The sequence below is a fragment of the Crocuta crocuta genome, unplaced genomic scaffold (assembly GCF_008692635.1).
Source record: "Crocuta crocuta isolate KB4526 unplaced genomic scaffold, BGI_CrCroc_1.0 scaffold67, whole genome shotgun sequence".
Lineage (NCBI taxonomy): Eukaryota > Metazoa > Chordata > Mammalia > Carnivora > Hyaenidae > Crocuta > Crocuta crocuta.
Genome location: NW_027531896.1, coordinates 731,128 through 749,065, shown reverse-complemented (window position 1 = coordinate 749,065; position 17,938 = coordinate 731,128). Strand labels below are relative to the sequence as shown.

Sequence of the window (17,938 nt, the reverse complement as noted above, 5' to 3'; positions counted from 1 at the left end):
ACTAGTTTCTATTCCTGTCGTGAATTGTGTTTAGGAATTTTTCACATGATCTAAATTCTCAAATTGCCATAAACTCGTTCATAATATCCTCATAATCTTTTTAATGTCTACAGAATCTATGTGAAAGCTGCTTTCTCATTTCTCATATTGGTTATTTTTACCCTCTTTGTTTTCTACTTATTCAATCTTGATTAGTTTACCAATTTATCAATCACAGAATTTACTTTTGGCTTTGTCGATGTTCTTTGTGTTGTATATTTGCTTTTAATTTAATTATCTTCTTTATAATTACCTTTTTCAGATTAATTTTGTTTTCTACCTTTTTTTTAAAGTTTATTTTTCTGAGAGCGCTCTCTCTCTCTCTCTGTCTCTCTCTCTCTCTCTCTCTGACACACACACACACACACACACACACACACACACACACGAGCAATGTGGGGGAGAGGCAGAGAGAGAGAATCCCAAGCCGACTCCACACTTTTCAGCCCAATGCAGGGCTTGAATTCATGAATGGTGAGATCATGACCTGAGCTGAAATCAAGAGTCGGGCACTTAACCAACTGAGCCACCCAGGCACCCTGTTTTCTACCTTTTTTGAAAGGAATGCTTAACTTACTGAGTTGTAGCCTTTTTTTCTTTTCTTTTTTCTTTTTTTTTTAAATATTTTTATTTATTTCCAGGAGAGAGAGAGAGACAGCGTGAGCAGGGGAGGGTCAGAGAGAGAGGGAGATACAGACTCTGAAATAGGCTCCAGGCTCTGAGCTGGCAGTCAGCACAGAGCCCGATGCGGGGCTCAAACCCACGAACTGCGAGATCATGACCCAAGCGAAAGTCGGACGCTCGACCAACTAAGCCACCCAGGCGCCCCTAGCCTTTTTTTTTCTTTAATGTTTATTTTTGAGAGAGTGCAAGCGGGGGAGGGGCAAAAAGAGAAAGACACAGAATCCCAAGCAGGCTCCAGGCTCTGAGCAGTCAGCACAGAGCCTCACACGGGGCTCGAACTCATGAACGGTGAGATTAACCTGACTACATCACCCAGGCACCTTGTCTTTTTACTTTTTTAATGTATGTATTTAAATTTCCCACAAAGCAAGCCTTTCTGTTTTGGATTTTTCATTGATCCCAGCTTATTTAGAAGTTTAAAACTGTATTTTTAAATTTCTAAGCATGTGGAGATTTTTCTAGTTATCTTGCCTAATTGCAATTGGGTTGGGAACACATTTTATGTGGTTTCAGTCTTTTGAAATATGTTGAGACTTTACGGCTTGGCATAGGGTCAGCTTTTGTTAATGTGCCATCTGTGCTTGAATCATAATCCTTGGTTCATAATGCACTATCTTATGTTGGGTTCCCCCTGAAATAGACTTTGAGGGAAGGCACTGGGAGATGACCCCAGAAAGCACTGGTAGGGCAGAGGGAAGTGAAACAGAAAGGGAAAGTAGCACATCAAGGCTGCATTATCAAGCAAGTTATCGCTGGACAACAGCTTAATTCTCTGGGGAACTCTGGGAAACAGTGGAGAACATAGCCTTCCCACTCAAGAGGTAGGGGTATTTATACACTAAACCCCATTAGGATTTAGTTCAGGGTCACTTAGGGGACTGGAGTTTAAATTCCCTGCTACTTCCTATTTTTCAGATACAAAGGGAGAGTGGATTTTGGTGGAAAGAAAGCTCTCTAGCAAAGAGCAGCTGGCTCAGTGCAGTTCACTTCAGTGGTAGCCACCCTGCGGCCACTCATTACAATGGCCACCACCCATTGCCACAGCCACCATTGCCCCAGCCTGTCATGGCTGCCCTAACAGCAGCCACCATCATCTCAACTACATTTGCTGCCTGTCGCTGCTGCCTCCCATCACCGCATCCCATCACAACTGCCATTGGTGGAGGTATTGCAGTAACAGAATGCTTTCAAAATGTTTGACTCAGTTCACAAAGAATGGCTACCTTCAACTAAGGAGGCTAGCTAGAAGTGGTGGGCAGGAAGGCTGGGGGAGTACTGAGAACAGTGTGGGGGAGGGACAGATGGCGGTGTAGGGGGACGTGTGCAGATGCAGAAGTGGTTGAGTGAGCTGATGACCCTCAGGATTCTGAGGAGGCAGAAAATGGCAGCCAAAGGAGTGCAGGGGTGAGGAGGTAGGGTATGTGTAGCAGAAAACAGCATATGTTCAGCAGTCTCCATTTCTCCTTTGGTGGTTGAACTGAGAATTTGTTCTTGCCACTGACTATACTGACTTTGTTGGTAAAGGTCATCAGAATAAGAATGATAATATTTCAGTCAGTACTTCCCTTCAGTGGGCAAGCACCTTGTTTATGCTGTGAAAAACTTTCAGTCAGAATACACACAAATAGAACCAGATTCTCTAAGGAAATTCATAATCCTGATAGCAAGTTGGCAGGGCACCTGACTGTCTCAGTTGGTACAGCTTGATCTTAGGGTCATGAGTTCAAGCCCCATCTTGTGCATAAAGTTTAAAAAAAGAAAAAAGAAAAAAAAAGAAAGACAAGCTGGCTTCTACCATAAAGTATGTTGCTTTTAAAAAGTCTGAGGCCACACCCTAGAGCAATTAAATCGGAATGTTTTATGGTGAGACCCAGACTTTGGTATTAAAAAAATACATACCGAGGGTACCTGGCTGGCTCAGTCAGTAGAGCATATGACTCTTGATCTCTGGGTTGTAAGTTCAAGCCCCAAGTTGGGCATGAAGCCTACTTAAAAAAAAAAAATGTATATACTGATTTGAAAATCTATTTCATTGTGCAGACAAGGCTGGGAAGCATTGTCCTAGTGGAATTTCTCAATTTTGGTTGATTGTGTTTTATAATGTTAACATGCTTGGAATTAAAGGCTTGAAAGCTGTTGAGCCTATTTTGAAGTCCCTGATGATACAGAAATTTCAGAGTCCAGGGAGCCCATGAGTGTCACAATAGCATTTCTTTTTTAACCCAATAAATATTTACCAGTGAGGTGGTGACATGAACCAAGGTCAGACCCAAGTAATTTGAGTACCTTCCCTCTTCTCTAATGGGCCAGACATTATAGGATGCATGGTGTGTCAGGTCAGCTGGACAGAAGGAAAGAGTGTCACTCTGAAAAGTATTAGGAAGTGGCAAAAATGCCAAGGACATGGACAAGATTGTGTAACAAAGGGACCTACCCTCCTGAGGCTCCCAAGGGCAGACACCTAGACGGTCGATGGGGCTGCTCTTGCTCAGAGCATGGGCATATAGTCTAGTCCAAGGCAAATCTTGTACGTCCCAGGAGAAGCCACTGAGGATAGCACCAGGACTGTGGAGGAGCGGTGCAAGGTGCTGGTGAGGAAAAGGGGGAAACGCAGACCAGAAAATGAAGAACCAGAACAAGCCCGAGGCATCTGTACCCAGCAGAGCATGAGCCCCGTGGGACCAGACCCAGGCAAACATGTATGTTCCTAAGATGCATAAATGAATATTTATGTATTTTGAGAGAGAGCGCACATGAGCATGAGCAGGGGAGGCACAGAGAGAGGGAGAGAGAGAGAATCCTAAGCGGGCCCTGTGCTGACGGAGGGCTCAATATGAGTTGAGTTTAGGGCTCACTTCCACTAACCAGGAGATATGACCTGAGCCAAAATCAAGTCTCGGACACTTAACTGACTAAGCCACCCAGGCACCCCGTTAAATGAAAGACTTTTAAAAAGGAGAATGTAAACCCCATAGTACTGATTAAAAAGCAAATTACCTATGTTGAATAAAAAAATAGCTATATATTTTCTTCTGACAATACGTTGTTTGTTTTCTCTGTTTCCTCTTACAGTAAGAATTCTCTAAACTACCTACAGTCTTGAGGACGCTCTTCTTTTCTTCTGTGTGGTGGGGAAACTGAAAATCTGAATTATTCTGTGGCCAGTGCTTTTGTCAAGAGGATACTGAGTTTGGGGGCTCAGTCGGTTAAGCGTCCGACTTTGGCTCAGGTCATGATCTCACGGTTCGTGGGTTCAAGCCCCACATCAGGTTCTGTCCTGACAGCTCAGAAAAAAACCTAGAGCCTGTTTCACATTCTGAGTCTCCCTCTTTCTCTGCCCCTCCCCCACTCATGCTCTGTCTCTCTCTGTCTCAAAAATAAATAAACTATAAAAAAAGATTTTTTGGAAAAGGATACTGAGCTTGATGTCATCACGTCAGACTGATACCAGGAATTAGTGCCATGTGGGCTTGTTGAGCTGTGAGTCAAAGCAGATTTTACATAATGGAGTAAAGGCAATCAACTAAAAAAAATCTCATTAAATGTTTCTGTACATTTTGAGGGAATGAAAATGTGACCAAAATGCACATTATGAACACCTCAATATGACAGGTAAATAAATCACCTCTGTTTTAGCAGTGTTGTACAAAGGATGTCCAGGACATCTAGCAAGTAAGATCTTTTCATTTTTCTTGGTAAGAAACAGAGACTGAATGGGATGGGCCGAAATTTACATTTGCACTGCCTGCCAAATATGCAAATAAATAAGAAAAGTCTAGTTTGTCTTTGGATAAGAGATCAGCAATCTTCTACGTTTTCTGTGATTGCATTACAGTTGTCATAGGAATTAAGAAGGTTATTGAAACCCTGTTTTTCAAATCGAAGTACCACACCCCAGCGGACTAACTATAGGAAGACTAATTATGGCATGAATAACTACAGGAAGACCTGACAGAACCAGTTTTGCACCCTAACGGGCCAACACATCTATTTCCAGGATTTCCCCCTTTTGTTAGCCCATAGGACATTTGAGCTGCAGTATGTGAATCTGGAAATGTGAGGGTGCTCCGCTTCACAGAGCATTTAAGGGAAGGGTACTGTGTGAGAATGCCCACTCATTTGTGTGGTGTGCCCAAGTCAGTTCAGTGGCTGCTAGTTTCCACTGAGCATTGGTGTCTTTTGGGGAGACCAAAAAGTCCCCACTTGTGATAGGTTTAGAAGTACTAGCCTGTCTTATCTTCAGTCTCCATGTGTACTTTCATGTCTGTGCACCGTGTGCAAGCTCACATTCCTTTCTGCATGGTGTGAAGTGTGCTCTGTTCTGGTTACTTTCCTAATCCAGTTATACGTGTCCTCCCATTTGTCATTCAACTGCCTCGATCATTTGGTCTGTAATTTCAGTGATGTCTGTGTCATGCTGGTGTTGTCACGTAATCATTCTCATTTTCATCGTCTGAACTCCTAGAAAATAGTCACACTACTCCAAATGTTAAAAGCTAGACCATTATTGCCTCTCTAGAAAGCACAACAGTTAATCCACAGTCAAAGACAGACTGTTGAGGCATCTGGGTGGCTCAGTCAGTTGGACATCTGACTCGATTTCAGCTCAGGCCATGATCTCAAGGTTTGTGGGATTGGGCCTGGTGTCTGGCTCTGCATTGACAGTGTGAAGCCTGCTTGGGATTGATTCTCTCCCTCTTTTTCTCTCTTTCTCTGTCCCTCTCCACACACGTGCACGCTCTCTCTGAAAGATAAATAAACATTTAAAAAAAAAAGGCAGACTATTAATACGCAACTACAATGTTCTTAAGTTGCACACATAAGTCCCATCATTCAGAGTGATGTGGCCATGCATGATTCATTATTTTGAGTCACAAAGTATAGACCCGGGGTGGGGAGAGCAACAGCAACTATGGAAAGTAGTCAGCTCCTGAACTTCAGTCTCCACTCAGACTTTTCTCCCAAACTCCACACTTGCAATCAACTGCCTGCCCAGTATCTCTATGTTGATGGCTTGAACCATCTCAGTCTCACGAAGTTCAGACCTGAGCCCCTGATACTGCTCCTAGAACTGCTCCACCCTCAGCTTTCCCTAATTCAGGTGGTTCCATCCTCCCAGCTGTTCAGGCCAGCTTGGAAGCCTCCTTGACCCCTGTTTTCTCAGGAGCCAGTGCAGTAGGAGACCCTGTTAGCTCCATCTTCAAAGTAGATCCACACCTCCAGTTAGCAAATCCAGCACGAGCCACTGTCACTCTCCCTGATTTTCTGCAGCGGCCTCCTCCCTGCTCTCCCAGTTTTTACTTCGCTCCCACCCCTGGGCAGGTTTGACAGCCAGAGGGATCCCTTTTAATATGTAAGTCAGAATAGGGGTGCCTGGGTGGCTCAGTCGGTTGACCTTCTGACTTTGGCTCAGGTCATTATCTCACAGTTTATGAGTTTGAGCCCCACACCAGGCACTCTGCTGTCAGCACAGAACTCTGGATCCTCTCTCCCTGTTCTCTGCCCCTCCCGTGCATGCGTGCACACTCTTTCTCAAAAATCAATAAACATTAAAAAAAATTTTTAATATGTAAGTCAGAATATACATCACTTCTTTAAAACTGCAAAGGCACATCATCTGACTAAGAGCAAAACCCAGAGTCCTTACACTCACCTCTAAAACCTGTGTGATCTGGGCACCCTCCTCATCATTACTTCTCTGACCTCATTTCCTTGCAGGTTCCAGCCACATGATATTCTTCTTTCTCTTTGATCACTGCAGACTTGGCCCTGCCTCAGGGACTTTGCATTAATTGTTTCATTGGAAAACTTCTCCCAGATAAACATGTGACTGTCACCTCTAGGTCTTTTCTCAAATGTCACCTTCTTTCCACCCTACTTAGCACAGACACCTACCCCTTACCCTGCATTACTTCACCCCATCAACTCTTTTCATATAAGCCACTTATTTATTGGGCTTATTGTTTATTGTCTGTCTTGCCCCCCAGAATGGGGCAAGAATTTTTGTCTCATTTGTTCCCTGATATATTCGATGCATTTAGAATAGTGTCTAGTACATAGTAGGGGCTCAATAAATATTTTAGAATGAATGAAGGAAGTGGTGACCATCCTTTGTTCAGGTTACAGCCTAGGAAGTGTGACTATAGTTGTTGTGAAGTACAGGGTCCCCAGAATGGTGGTGACTGGTGGGCTGAGGTCAGGGGCCTGTGGTCAGCTGCTGCTGCCTCTCACCTCCTGCGGTCAGTGGTGCTAGCCAGGTTGATCAAAGTTGCAGCATCGTCTAGGGAAGAAGGTTCAGAGGAAATGTAAGTATCAGCTAACTTCACAAGACAGATCCCTCAAGGTGGTCAGATAGGTGGAGTAGTGCCAGGAGATTGTGCTAAGTTAGGTGGTAGAGAATACCCTTTGAGAAGATGACGTTCATTTATTTGCTTTTTATTTTATTTAAAAAATTTTTTTAAATCTTTATTTTTGAGACAGAGACAGAGAGAGACAGAGTGCGAGTAGGGGAGGAATAGAGAGAGAGGGAGACACAAAATCCAAAGCAGGCTCCAGGGTCTGAGCTCTCAGCACAGAGTCTGATGTGGGGCTTGAACTTGTGAACCGTGAGATCATGACCTGAGCCGAAGTCAGACGCCTAACTGACTGAGCCACCCAGATGTCCCAAGAAGATGACATCTGAGCAATAGACTTGGTGACAGGTCCTGGGTATGGGGTCAAATCCTAGTTAGGAGGGAGGGGATGGGGCATCAGTGGGATACGGTAAGTTTATTTCTCTGCTCAGCAAGTAATATTCTAGAGCCCAGAGTCCTCCATGTGACCTTCTGTACCCAGTGAGCAGATGAAGGAGGAGAAAGAGCTTGAGGATCACAGGGAGAGTTTTTAGGGGCCAGTTCTAGCAGTGCTGCTGTACATCACTACTGCCGTCAACCAGAACTCAGCCCTGCTTCAGTGCAAGTGATGCCGGAGAATGTGGCCTACCTGTGTGTGTTCCAGGGGAAAAGCAAGTGAGCACTCGGCATTGTCTCTGCCACACTAGTGACCTTGCACAATTCGGGGCAAATACTCAGTGCAAAATACACGGAGCAACAGGGATCCACTGTTGTGGATGGCGGAGATGTGTGGCCTAGAGCAGCCCTTCTAGAAGGAAATGTGGAACTATCTTGTTCCATCTATTGGAATTTATGGTACAGAAACGTGCATACAAACATGAATGTATAGGATGCACCTTGCAGTATAGTTTTTAATAATGAATCATTGGAAACATTGGACAAATAATGGTTTGTCTATAAAATGGGATGCATATAATAATTTAAAAATATAGATCTCCTTATATTATCATCTGAACATACGTCTGATGAAATACAAATTATAATATCTCAGAAAGAATATTCATAATTTTTTTATGTTTTATTTCTTTCTGAGAGAGAGAGAGAGAGAGCGTGAGCAGGGGGGGTTCAGAGAGAGAAGGAGATACAGAATCTGAATGGGGGAGGGGCAGGGAGAGAGGGAAACACAGAATCCCAAGCAGGCTCCAGGCTCTGAGCTGTCAGCACAGAGCCCGACATGGGGCTTGAACCCACAAACCGTGAGATCATAACCTGAGCTGAAGTTGGATGCTTAACCGACTAAGCCACCCAAGCGCCCCTCTTCAAAGCTTTTTTTGTACTTTATGTGATCACAGTCCCCCCCCAACTTTTTATTTTGCAAAATTTCAAACCTACAAAATGTTACAAGGATAGTACAGCATACCCTTCACCTTTATTCATCAATTGTCAGCCTTTTTCCATATTTGTTCTTTCTAGACAGATATAACTATAGATACATGTTTATATGTAACATGTATATATACATGTACTTATGTATAAATACACATGTATATGAATGACAGGTATAGGCACATATCTAAACTTAGATATAGGTATACTGCTACATAAACACACACTTTTTTCCTGAACTGTTGAAATAAGTTATATTTATTACAAAACTTCAACCCTACACATTTCAACATGTATCTCCTAAGAAGGCCATTCTTCTATGTTAACTAAATATCATTACCAAACCCAAGACACTTAACATTTCTACAATACTTGTATCCAATATGCAATCCTTACGCAAATGTCCTCAATTATCCAAATAATGGCTTTTAGAGATGGTCCACACAAGGGCAATGTCTCTTTAGTCTCTTTGTAATCAGGTACTGTTCTGTGGGTATTTTCTTTCATGACACTTAGGGTTTTGAAGAGTCCAAAATAGTTACTTTGCAGGGTATCTCTCAACCTGGATCTGCCTGATGTCTCCTTTTTCAAGTGGGGTCACGACTGAGAGGTTTAGGTGTTGCTATGAAAACATACAGAAGTGGAATCTGGGCCTGTGAAGAGGGCAGGGACAGGGAGGACTCTGAGGGGCTCAGGACTGAATGATGTGTAGCAATTAGCTGAGCACACTGAGCCATCAAGAGCAAGAGCACTCCAGGCCCTGGGTCCACGACACGTTGGCAAGAGAGAGTATGGCGTCCAAAGGAAATGACAAGCTGGGGAAGACAGCTTGGGGCTGATTGTTCCCGTCAAGAAATCTAAGGAAAGATCTATGCAGTCAGGTGAAAGCCCATGGCAGGGACCTGGGGTAGAGATAACTGACTGCAAGCCAGTGATTTAACATGCTCTACAATGAATGAGTTCACTGCAGAGAGTGAAGAATAGGAGAGATGAGGTTCAAGCCTTGAAAAACAGCACCATGTGATGGCTGGGTGGAAGAAGGAGGAATAGCCAGAGAAGAAGGAGGAGGCCTGCAGGGTGTGTGTGAAGAAAGACAAGGGAAGAAGGGGTTCAAGAAAGTAGCAGTGCATGGGGCGCCTGGGTGGCTTAGTCGGTTAAGCGTCCGACTTTTGCTTGGGTCATGATCTCGCTGTTCATGGGTTCGAGCCCCACGTCGGGCTCTGTGCTGACAGCCAGCTCAGAGCCTGGAGCCTGTTTCAGTCTGTGACTCCCTCTCTCTCTGACCCTCCCCTGCTCACGCTGTCTCTCTCTCTCTCTCTCTCTCTCTCATACAAATAAATAAAACATTAAAAAAAAATCTTAAAAAAAAAAAAGCAGCAGGGCAGTTAAAGAAAAAATCATCTGACACTTGTTAAAACAGTAAGAAAGACTATTCTGGCTATTGCAATAGGAGAATGGCAACAGGAGAGCAAGATCTGGCTCAACTCTGAATCCAAGGCCAAGTGGGGATTTACAGCCAACAGAGTGAAGGGGTCGGTGGAGGGAAAATTAGTAAGAGGAGAAATCAACGATTCTTGCCTTTAGCAAGAATCAAAGGTGGGGCGTGAAGAATTTGAGCAGATGTCAAAGGTGACGAGAGTCTCACTAAACTGACTTTACAGAATTCTTTGCCAAGACTGGGCCAGGCAGGCCAGACACAGAATTAGGGGGTCACAGCTGAGATTTAATCAAAGAGAGGCCCAGGGGCGCCTGGGTGGCTTAGTCGGTTAAGCGTCTGACTTTCGCTTAGGTCATGATCTCGCAGTTCGTGGGTTCGAGCCCCGCGTCAGGCTCTGTGCTGACTGCCAGCTCAGAGCCTGGAGCCTATTTCAGAGCCTGTGTCTCCCTCTCTCTCTGACCCTCCCCTGCTCATGCTGTCTCTCTCTCTCCTAGAAATAAATTATTAAAAAAAAAAAAAAAGAGAGAGGCCCAGAGGAACCTAACTAAAATTTGATCAAGGAGAGAGTCCATGTCAGGGGTAAGCTGTCCAGAGCTGCAGGGATGAGAACGGAAAAAGTATAACCTCATGGATGTCATTTGACTTCTGTAAGAGCTATAAAGTCTGAGGATACTTTTCATATAGTTCTATGTATATACAGGAAATGCTTATTTTTAAATGTAATTCCTTTTGTATATCCATATATGGAAATATGATGAAGCCATAAAAAAGAAAGAGAGAATTATTTATGTACTGATATGGAATGGTTGCCAAGTTAAACTTTTAAGTGATACAAGGAAAGTGCAGAAGAATATGTATAGTAAATTAGCATTTGTATAAAAAGGGGGCAATAAAAACACACAGACATATATGTGTAGGAGTATGCTCACATATAAACGCATTTGTTGGTATATGTATAAGACGCTTCTCAAGGAAATAGAAGAAACTGGTAGTACTAGTTGCCTGCAAAGACAGGAACTCAGTGATCCAAAGCATGGGTGAAGACTTTGCAATGCACAGCCTTTTGTAATTTTGAATTTGGGACCACATACGAGTATTACTTATTTTAAAAATTAATTATTTAGGGGCGCCTGGGTGGCTCAGTCGGTTAAGCATCCGACTTTGTCTCAGGTCATGATCTCACAGTTTGTGGGTTCGAGCCCTGCGTCGGGCTCTGTGCTGACAGCTAGCTCAGAGCCTGGAGCCTGCTTGGGATTCTGTGTCTCCCTCTCTCTCTGCCCCTCCCCCATTCGTGCTCTGTTTCCTCTCTGTTTCAATAATAAATAAACATCAAAAAAAAATTTGGAGAAGAAGAACTTCTTAATAACTATTGTTTAAGCCATCATCATCCTCTTTTTTATTTTAAAATTTTTTTAAAGTTTATTTATTCATTTTGAGAGAGACAGAGAGAGAGAGAGAGAGAGAGTGGGGGGAGGGTCAGAGAGAGAGGGAATGAGAGAGAGAATCCCAAGGAGACTCAGCATTGTCAGCGTGGACCCCAGTGAGGGGCTCGAACTCAAAACATGAGATCATGACCTGAGCTGAAGCCAAGAGTGGAACGCTTAACACACTGAGCCACCCAGGCACCCCTATCATCCTCTTGTTTTTATCTACAGTCCAGAAAGATTGCTTTTTCTAAAAAACAAAAAAAAAAACAAAACAAAAAACAAAAAACAAAAAAAATTGAGACACAATTTAAAGTACAGTCCAACTGATAACACCCTTAAATGGCTCAAGATCATTTCAATCCAGTAGCCTTACAAACTATGGATAAAATCATTTTCTTAATCAAATATCCCAACTCTCTACTTGACAAAGTACCACTCACACATTCATTTTTCAAAAAAAAAATTAAAAGGAAAAAGATTTGGTAGCATTGTTATTGTTGCTGTTTAATGCCTTAAGCCTTGACTGTGTATACATTCCCCTTTTGTTCATTTTAAAGATGAAACGAAGACTCTATTAATCTTGTACTTAGTCTTGTCTGGGGAGGGACAGTGCTTCACCCTTGCTGTGACCCCTAACGGGGTTCCCATTCTCTGCATATGCAGTCTTTACTCTGATGCAGATCCTGTGCTTACATCACATTGCGTGTATGAGCTCTGCATGTTGGTTGCATCTTTCAGGCTTTTAATTCCTTGCAATTTACCCCTGCAGTTTCCCGAACTATTGCATGTGAAGAAGAGAGTTGGTTTTCTTATTTTTGTTGTGAAGGAATTACCTTCTCCCCCCACCCCCTCTTAACTCCCGTAGCACTGATTGGAAAATTCAGCCTTCTCTCCTAACAAGGTGGGAAAGAGGGAAGGAATGATAATAGGAGGAAAGAAATACCACGTTTTTTTATCCACCAAATTAAAATTTTATATTTTCTGCTTTTTCTGATCAAATGTCTGTCCTCTACTCAATTACATGTATGTACATGTGACAGATCTTAATTTGACTTTTAAGTCAAATTCCTTGAGAATTTGGGAATTTTATGAAAGCACTTTATTAATGTCCTCTAAGTCCAAAATTTTCATTAGAGGATGTTGTTTTCTGTCCCTCATGAATTTATGGATTCACATCATGCACAGGAAAAAATTATGTGGACGTCCTTCCTGATGGGGAGATGCCTTTCCTTCCCCTGCTCCCTGGACTGCCATGTACATGGGGCTTTCCTAGGCATCAAGGCCACCTTGGTTTGGAGAAATGCCAGAGGTGGAAGCGTCAGCTGGGCCATGCTTCATTTTCCTTGTCTGCATCTTTAAAAATTTTTTTAATGTTTATATGAGAGAGAGAGAAAGGGTCAGAGAGAGAGGGAGACACAGAAACGAAAGCAAGCTCCAGGCTCAGAGCTGTCAGCACAGAGCCCAACATGGGATTTTAACTCATGGACTGTGAGATCATGACCTGAACTAAAGTTGGAGGCTTAACCGACTGAGCCACCCAGGTGCCCCTTTCCTTGTCTACATTTGATTGAAGTCAGAGAAAACTTCAGTTATAGAGAAGACACCTCATAATCTGGGTTCGTGGAGAATAACACCAAGTGGAATCACCTTGAAACAGGCTTGTAATAGCTGTACAGAGCAACATGGCCTCACCCCACCCCCATTTTCACATAAAGGGGTTAGATCTACAGAAAAGTAAGTCTGCCTGTTGTTTTTAAACCACTTTAAACTCATTGTCTTNAGGAGGGGACTTGTGGGGATGAGCACTGGGTGTTATATGGAAACCAACTTGACAATAAACTATTTGTAAAGAAAAAGACAAAAACAAAAAACTCATTTTCTTGGCAGTGTCCCCAGCCCTGAAGAGAGGCTGAAAGTCCACCTCAACTTGATCAGATAGTGACCTGTCTCATAAACTTCCTTTGGGAGAACTGTTCTCTTATCTCCCATTTAAACCATAGATCCTGGGGCATCTGGGTGGCTCAGTCCGTTAAGTGTCTGACATCAGCCTAGGTCATGATCTCATGGCTCATGAGTTTGAGCCCTACATCAGGCTCTGTGCTGACAGCTCAGAGCCTGGAGCCTGCCTTGGATTTGGTGTCTCCTTTCTCTGCCTCTCTTCTGCTCAGGCTCTGTCTCTCAGTCTCTCAAAAATAAATAAACGTTAAAAAAATTTTTTAATAAAAAACAAACCATAGATCCTTATCCAGCATTTTCTACCTATTAGATTTGGCAAGGGGGAGATGAAGAGATTAACTGCTTAGATCACAAAGCAGAGTTAGGCAGCTACCAGCTGGCCCCCCACATTTGCAACCAGGGCAAGAGTGTAATGGAGGCCTGGCACCAATACATCCAATATTTACAAAGTCAAACTGACAAGATGCTAAATGAAATGTCTTATCCTCCTCCCATGATAAATACATATTTACATTAACAGAATCAAAAAAACATGTATAGGGTGCCTGGGTGACTCAATCAGTTAAGCATCCGACTTCAGCTCCGGTCATGATCTCATGGTTCATGAGTTCAAGCCCCACATGGGGTTCTCACACAGAGCCAGCTTTGGATCCTCTGTCTCCCTCTATCTCTGCTCCTCCTCAGGTTGCAGGTATGCATGCACACTTCCTCTCTCTCTCAAAAATAAGTGAACACTGGGGCCCTAGGGTGGCTCAGTTGGTTAAACGTCGGACTTTGGCTCAGGTCATGATCTCGCAGTCCCTGAGGTGGAGCCCCACATCGGGTTCTGTGCTGACAGCTCAGAGCCTAGAGCCTGCTTGGGAGTCTGTCTCTCCCTCTCTCTCTGCCCCTTTCCTGGCTTGTGCCCTCTCTCTCTCAAAAATAAATAAACATTAAAAAAATAAATAAATAAAATAAATGAACATTAAAAAGACAATGTATAAAGCTATGGCTATAGATGATAAAAGTTGACAGCATATCCTAGGTGACTCCATTTAACATTTACTGCTCATGTCTTGGTGATTGATGATGGTTGGATGAATAATAAAATAAAGACAAGTAGAATTCAGATTTATTAAATGTTTCATTAAGTTATTTTTGCCTTCATTTCAGCAAACTCACTGACTTGTTAGAATCAAGATTTTTACCGAATTAGGGAAGAAGCAAGAAAGTGGGTGCTATGTGGGTGCTTTTCACTGTTGTGAAATATATTGTTATGCAAGAACCCATGGTATTCATGGCATCATACATTTCTGGTGGGAATGTAAAATGGCACCACTGCTTCAGAAAACAGTCTGGCAGTTCCTCAGAAAGTCAAACATGAAGCTACCATATGACCCAGGAATTCCCCTCCTAGGTATATTCCACCCGAGAGAGTTTAAAACACACGTTCACACAAAATTTTGTGCAAGAATGTTCATAGCAACATTATTCATAATAGCGCAACAGTGGGGGAAAAAAACTCAAGTATTTATCAACTGATGAATAGACAAACAGAATGAGCTATTTCCATATGATGGAATATTATTCAGCCATAAATAAGGAGGAGTGACGTACTGCTGCATGCTACAACATGGATGAACCTTGAACACATCATGTTAAGTGAAAGGAGGGGGTCACAAAGGCCTATATACTGTATGATTCCATTTATATGAAATGGCCAGAGAATAGGCAAATCCAGAGACAGAAAAGTAGATTCACGGTTGCCAGGAACTAAGGAGAGGGAGGAGTAGGGAGCGAATGCTCATGAGTATAGGGTTTCTTTTTGTTTGTTTGTTTTGTTTTTTCTTTTTCTTTTTATTTCTTTTAATGCTTCAAGTTTTTATTTAAATTCAGGGTAGTTAAGAGTACAGGATTTCTTGTTGGGGGTGATAAACATGTTCTGGAATTAGCTGGGATTATTGTACAACTTTGTGAATATACTATAAACCAATTAATAGTATACTTTAAAAGGTTGAATTTTATGGTGTGTGACTACTATCTCAAAAAAGATTGCTATTAAAAAACCCACAAATTTGGGGGCGCCTGGGTGGCTCAGTTGGTGAATGACTAACTTCATCTCAGGTTATGATCTCATGGTTAGTGAGTTCGAGCCCATGTTGGGATCTGTGCTGACAGCTCAGAGCCTGGAGCCTGCTTCTGATTCTGTGTCTCCCTCTCTCTCTGTCCCTCCCCTGCTCATGCTCTGTGTCTCTCTCTCTCTCTCTCAAAAATAAATAAGCATTTTTTAAAAACTCACAAAATTTTAAAAGCTAGCTCATTCCTCCCTTGATCCATTCAGTCAGTCACACATTTACTGAGCATCTATAAAGTGCTAGGTCATGTTTTAAGTGCTGGGATTACCTGTATCAGTGAACAAAACAGACAAAATTCCCAGCCCTCATGAAGGTGATAAGTTGGAAGAGAATACAAGCAGAAAATTTTAGTTCAGGTGCTAGAAAGAGGATCTGGAAGAAATGAAGTGTTTGCAAGTAGGTGTATTGCCAAAAATTTGTGGGAAATTTCATAACAAAGTCTCTGTTGAGTCTTTGTTGGGCCCAGAAAAACAAAGCAAAACAAAACAAAACAATAACAACAACAACAACAACAACAAAACAATCCTCCTAGGGCTCCTGACAATTATAGTCATGTTCTCAGACTTCAGAAAGCACGGAATCACTGGAAAGCCTGAATAAGAATGAAGATTGCCCAGGGCGCCTGGGTGGCTTAGTCGGTTAAGCGTCCGACTTTCGCTTAGGTCATGATCTCGCTGTTCGTGGGTTTGAGCCCGCGTCGGGCTCTGTGCTGACTGCCAGCTGGGAGCCTGGAGCCTATTTCAGAGTCTGTATCTCCCTCTCTCTCTGACCCTCCCCTGCTCATGCTGTCTCTCTCTGTCTCCTAGAAATAAATAAAAATATTTTTAAAAATATTAAAAAAAAAAAAAGAATGAAGATTGCCCAGAATTCTGGTTCCTTAGGTTTCTACATTTAATTACACTTTCATTATGGAGAATTTAAAACAAATACAAAAGCAGGCTAGAATGATAAACACCCATCCAGCCCCAGGGACAACTCTGGAAGACCCACTGCAGTAAGGGCTGAACTGCCTTACTCCAGGGTTTCTCAACCTCATCACAATGGACGTTTCAGTCACTAATTCTTTGTGGGGGCAGAGGGAGGCCCTGGGCACTGTAATGTGTTTGGCACCATCCTGGCATCTACCCACTAGATACCAGTGGTATCCCAACCCTCAGTCATAGAAATCAGAAATGTCTCCAGACATTGTCAAATGTCTCCTGGACAAAAAATCACTCTTGGTTAAGAACCATTGTTTGATTTTTAATATTAATTATTTTTTAAATTGAAATATAGTTGACACACAATGTTACATTAGTTTCAGATGTGCAACATGGTGATTCAACAGTTTTATGCATTATGCCGATCACAGCAAGTGTAGCTCCCATCTGTCACCAAGGAATGCTATTACAATACCCCGACTTATTAATTCTATATCTGGAAGCCTGTACCTCCGTCTACCCTTTCTCCATTTTGCCCATCTCCCCACCCCCTCAGCTCTGGCAACCATCAGTTTATTCTCTATATTTATGAGTTTGTTTCTGCTTTGTTTTTTAGATTCCACATATAGGTGAAATCATATAGGATTTGTCTTTCTCTGTTTGACTTATTTCACTTAGCATAATACCCTCTACATCCATCCATGTGGTCACAGATAGTAAGATCTCATTCTTTTTTATGGCTGAGTAACATTTCATTGTATATATATACCACATCTTTTTTAAAAATTTTAATATTTATTTTATTTATTTTGAGAGAGACAGAGAGAGCAAGTGAGCAGGGGAAAGGCAGAAAGAGAGGGACAAAGAGAATCCCAAGCAGGCTCTGCATTGTCAGCACAGAGTCCAACATGGGGCTTGAACTCACAAACTGTGAGATCATGACCTGAGCTGAAATCAAGAGTTGGATGCTCAGTCAACTGAACCACTTAGGTACCCCTATACCACATCTTATTTACTCGTTCATCTCTCAGTGGGCACTTAGGTTGCTTCCATATCTTTGCTATTGTAAATAATACTGCAGTAAATATTGTGTCTCTTCTAATGGGTCATTTTGTTTTTTTGGGTAAATCCCAATAGTGGAATTACTGGATCATATAGTATTTCTAATTACTTGAGGAGCCTCCATACTGTTTTCCACAGTGGCAAAACCAATTTAGATTTCTACCCACAGTGCACAAGGGAAGAACCATTGCTTTAGATACTCCAAGAACCAGTCATATTTTTACTGACTCTTGGATTGTCCTCAGTGGACTAGCCATCTGTTCTGTTACTTGGAAAACTACTGCCTGACAAATTAATGACAGCCCTCTTTGAACTGCAAACTGAGAACAAATTGTGGTTAGTGATTCAGCATACTGTGTGCATAGTAAGGACCTTTTCTCTGAGGAGACTGATTGGAGTCAAGGTGCTGGTCAACCCTGTGTGGTCCACATTGCCTCCTGGACCCACAATCCTACTGAACATGGCACTACATCCACCATCATACACTGGACACAAAGTTGAGGACCCTGCTTCTGATGGAGAAGCCTCCCCTACATGCAAGACTTGTGACTTCTGCCAAAGTTGGCTCCTTTATCTAACT

The 17,938-nt window shown here is 42.5% G+C and overlaps 1 long non-coding RNA gene across 1 annotated transcript; it reads left to right on the top strand.

Annotated features, from left to right (window-relative positions):
• Nucleotides 1-921: 921 nt before the first annotated feature.
• On the top strand, nt 922-4,013 carry LOC144239402 (uncharacterized). The gene is made up of 3 exons (XR_013337420.1): nt 922-1,888; nt 3,262-3,422; nt 3,796-4,013. It is a non-coding gene; the product is annotated as an uncharacterized LOC144239402 (long non-coding RNA).
• Nucleotides 4,014-17,938: the final 13,925 nt, after the last annotated feature.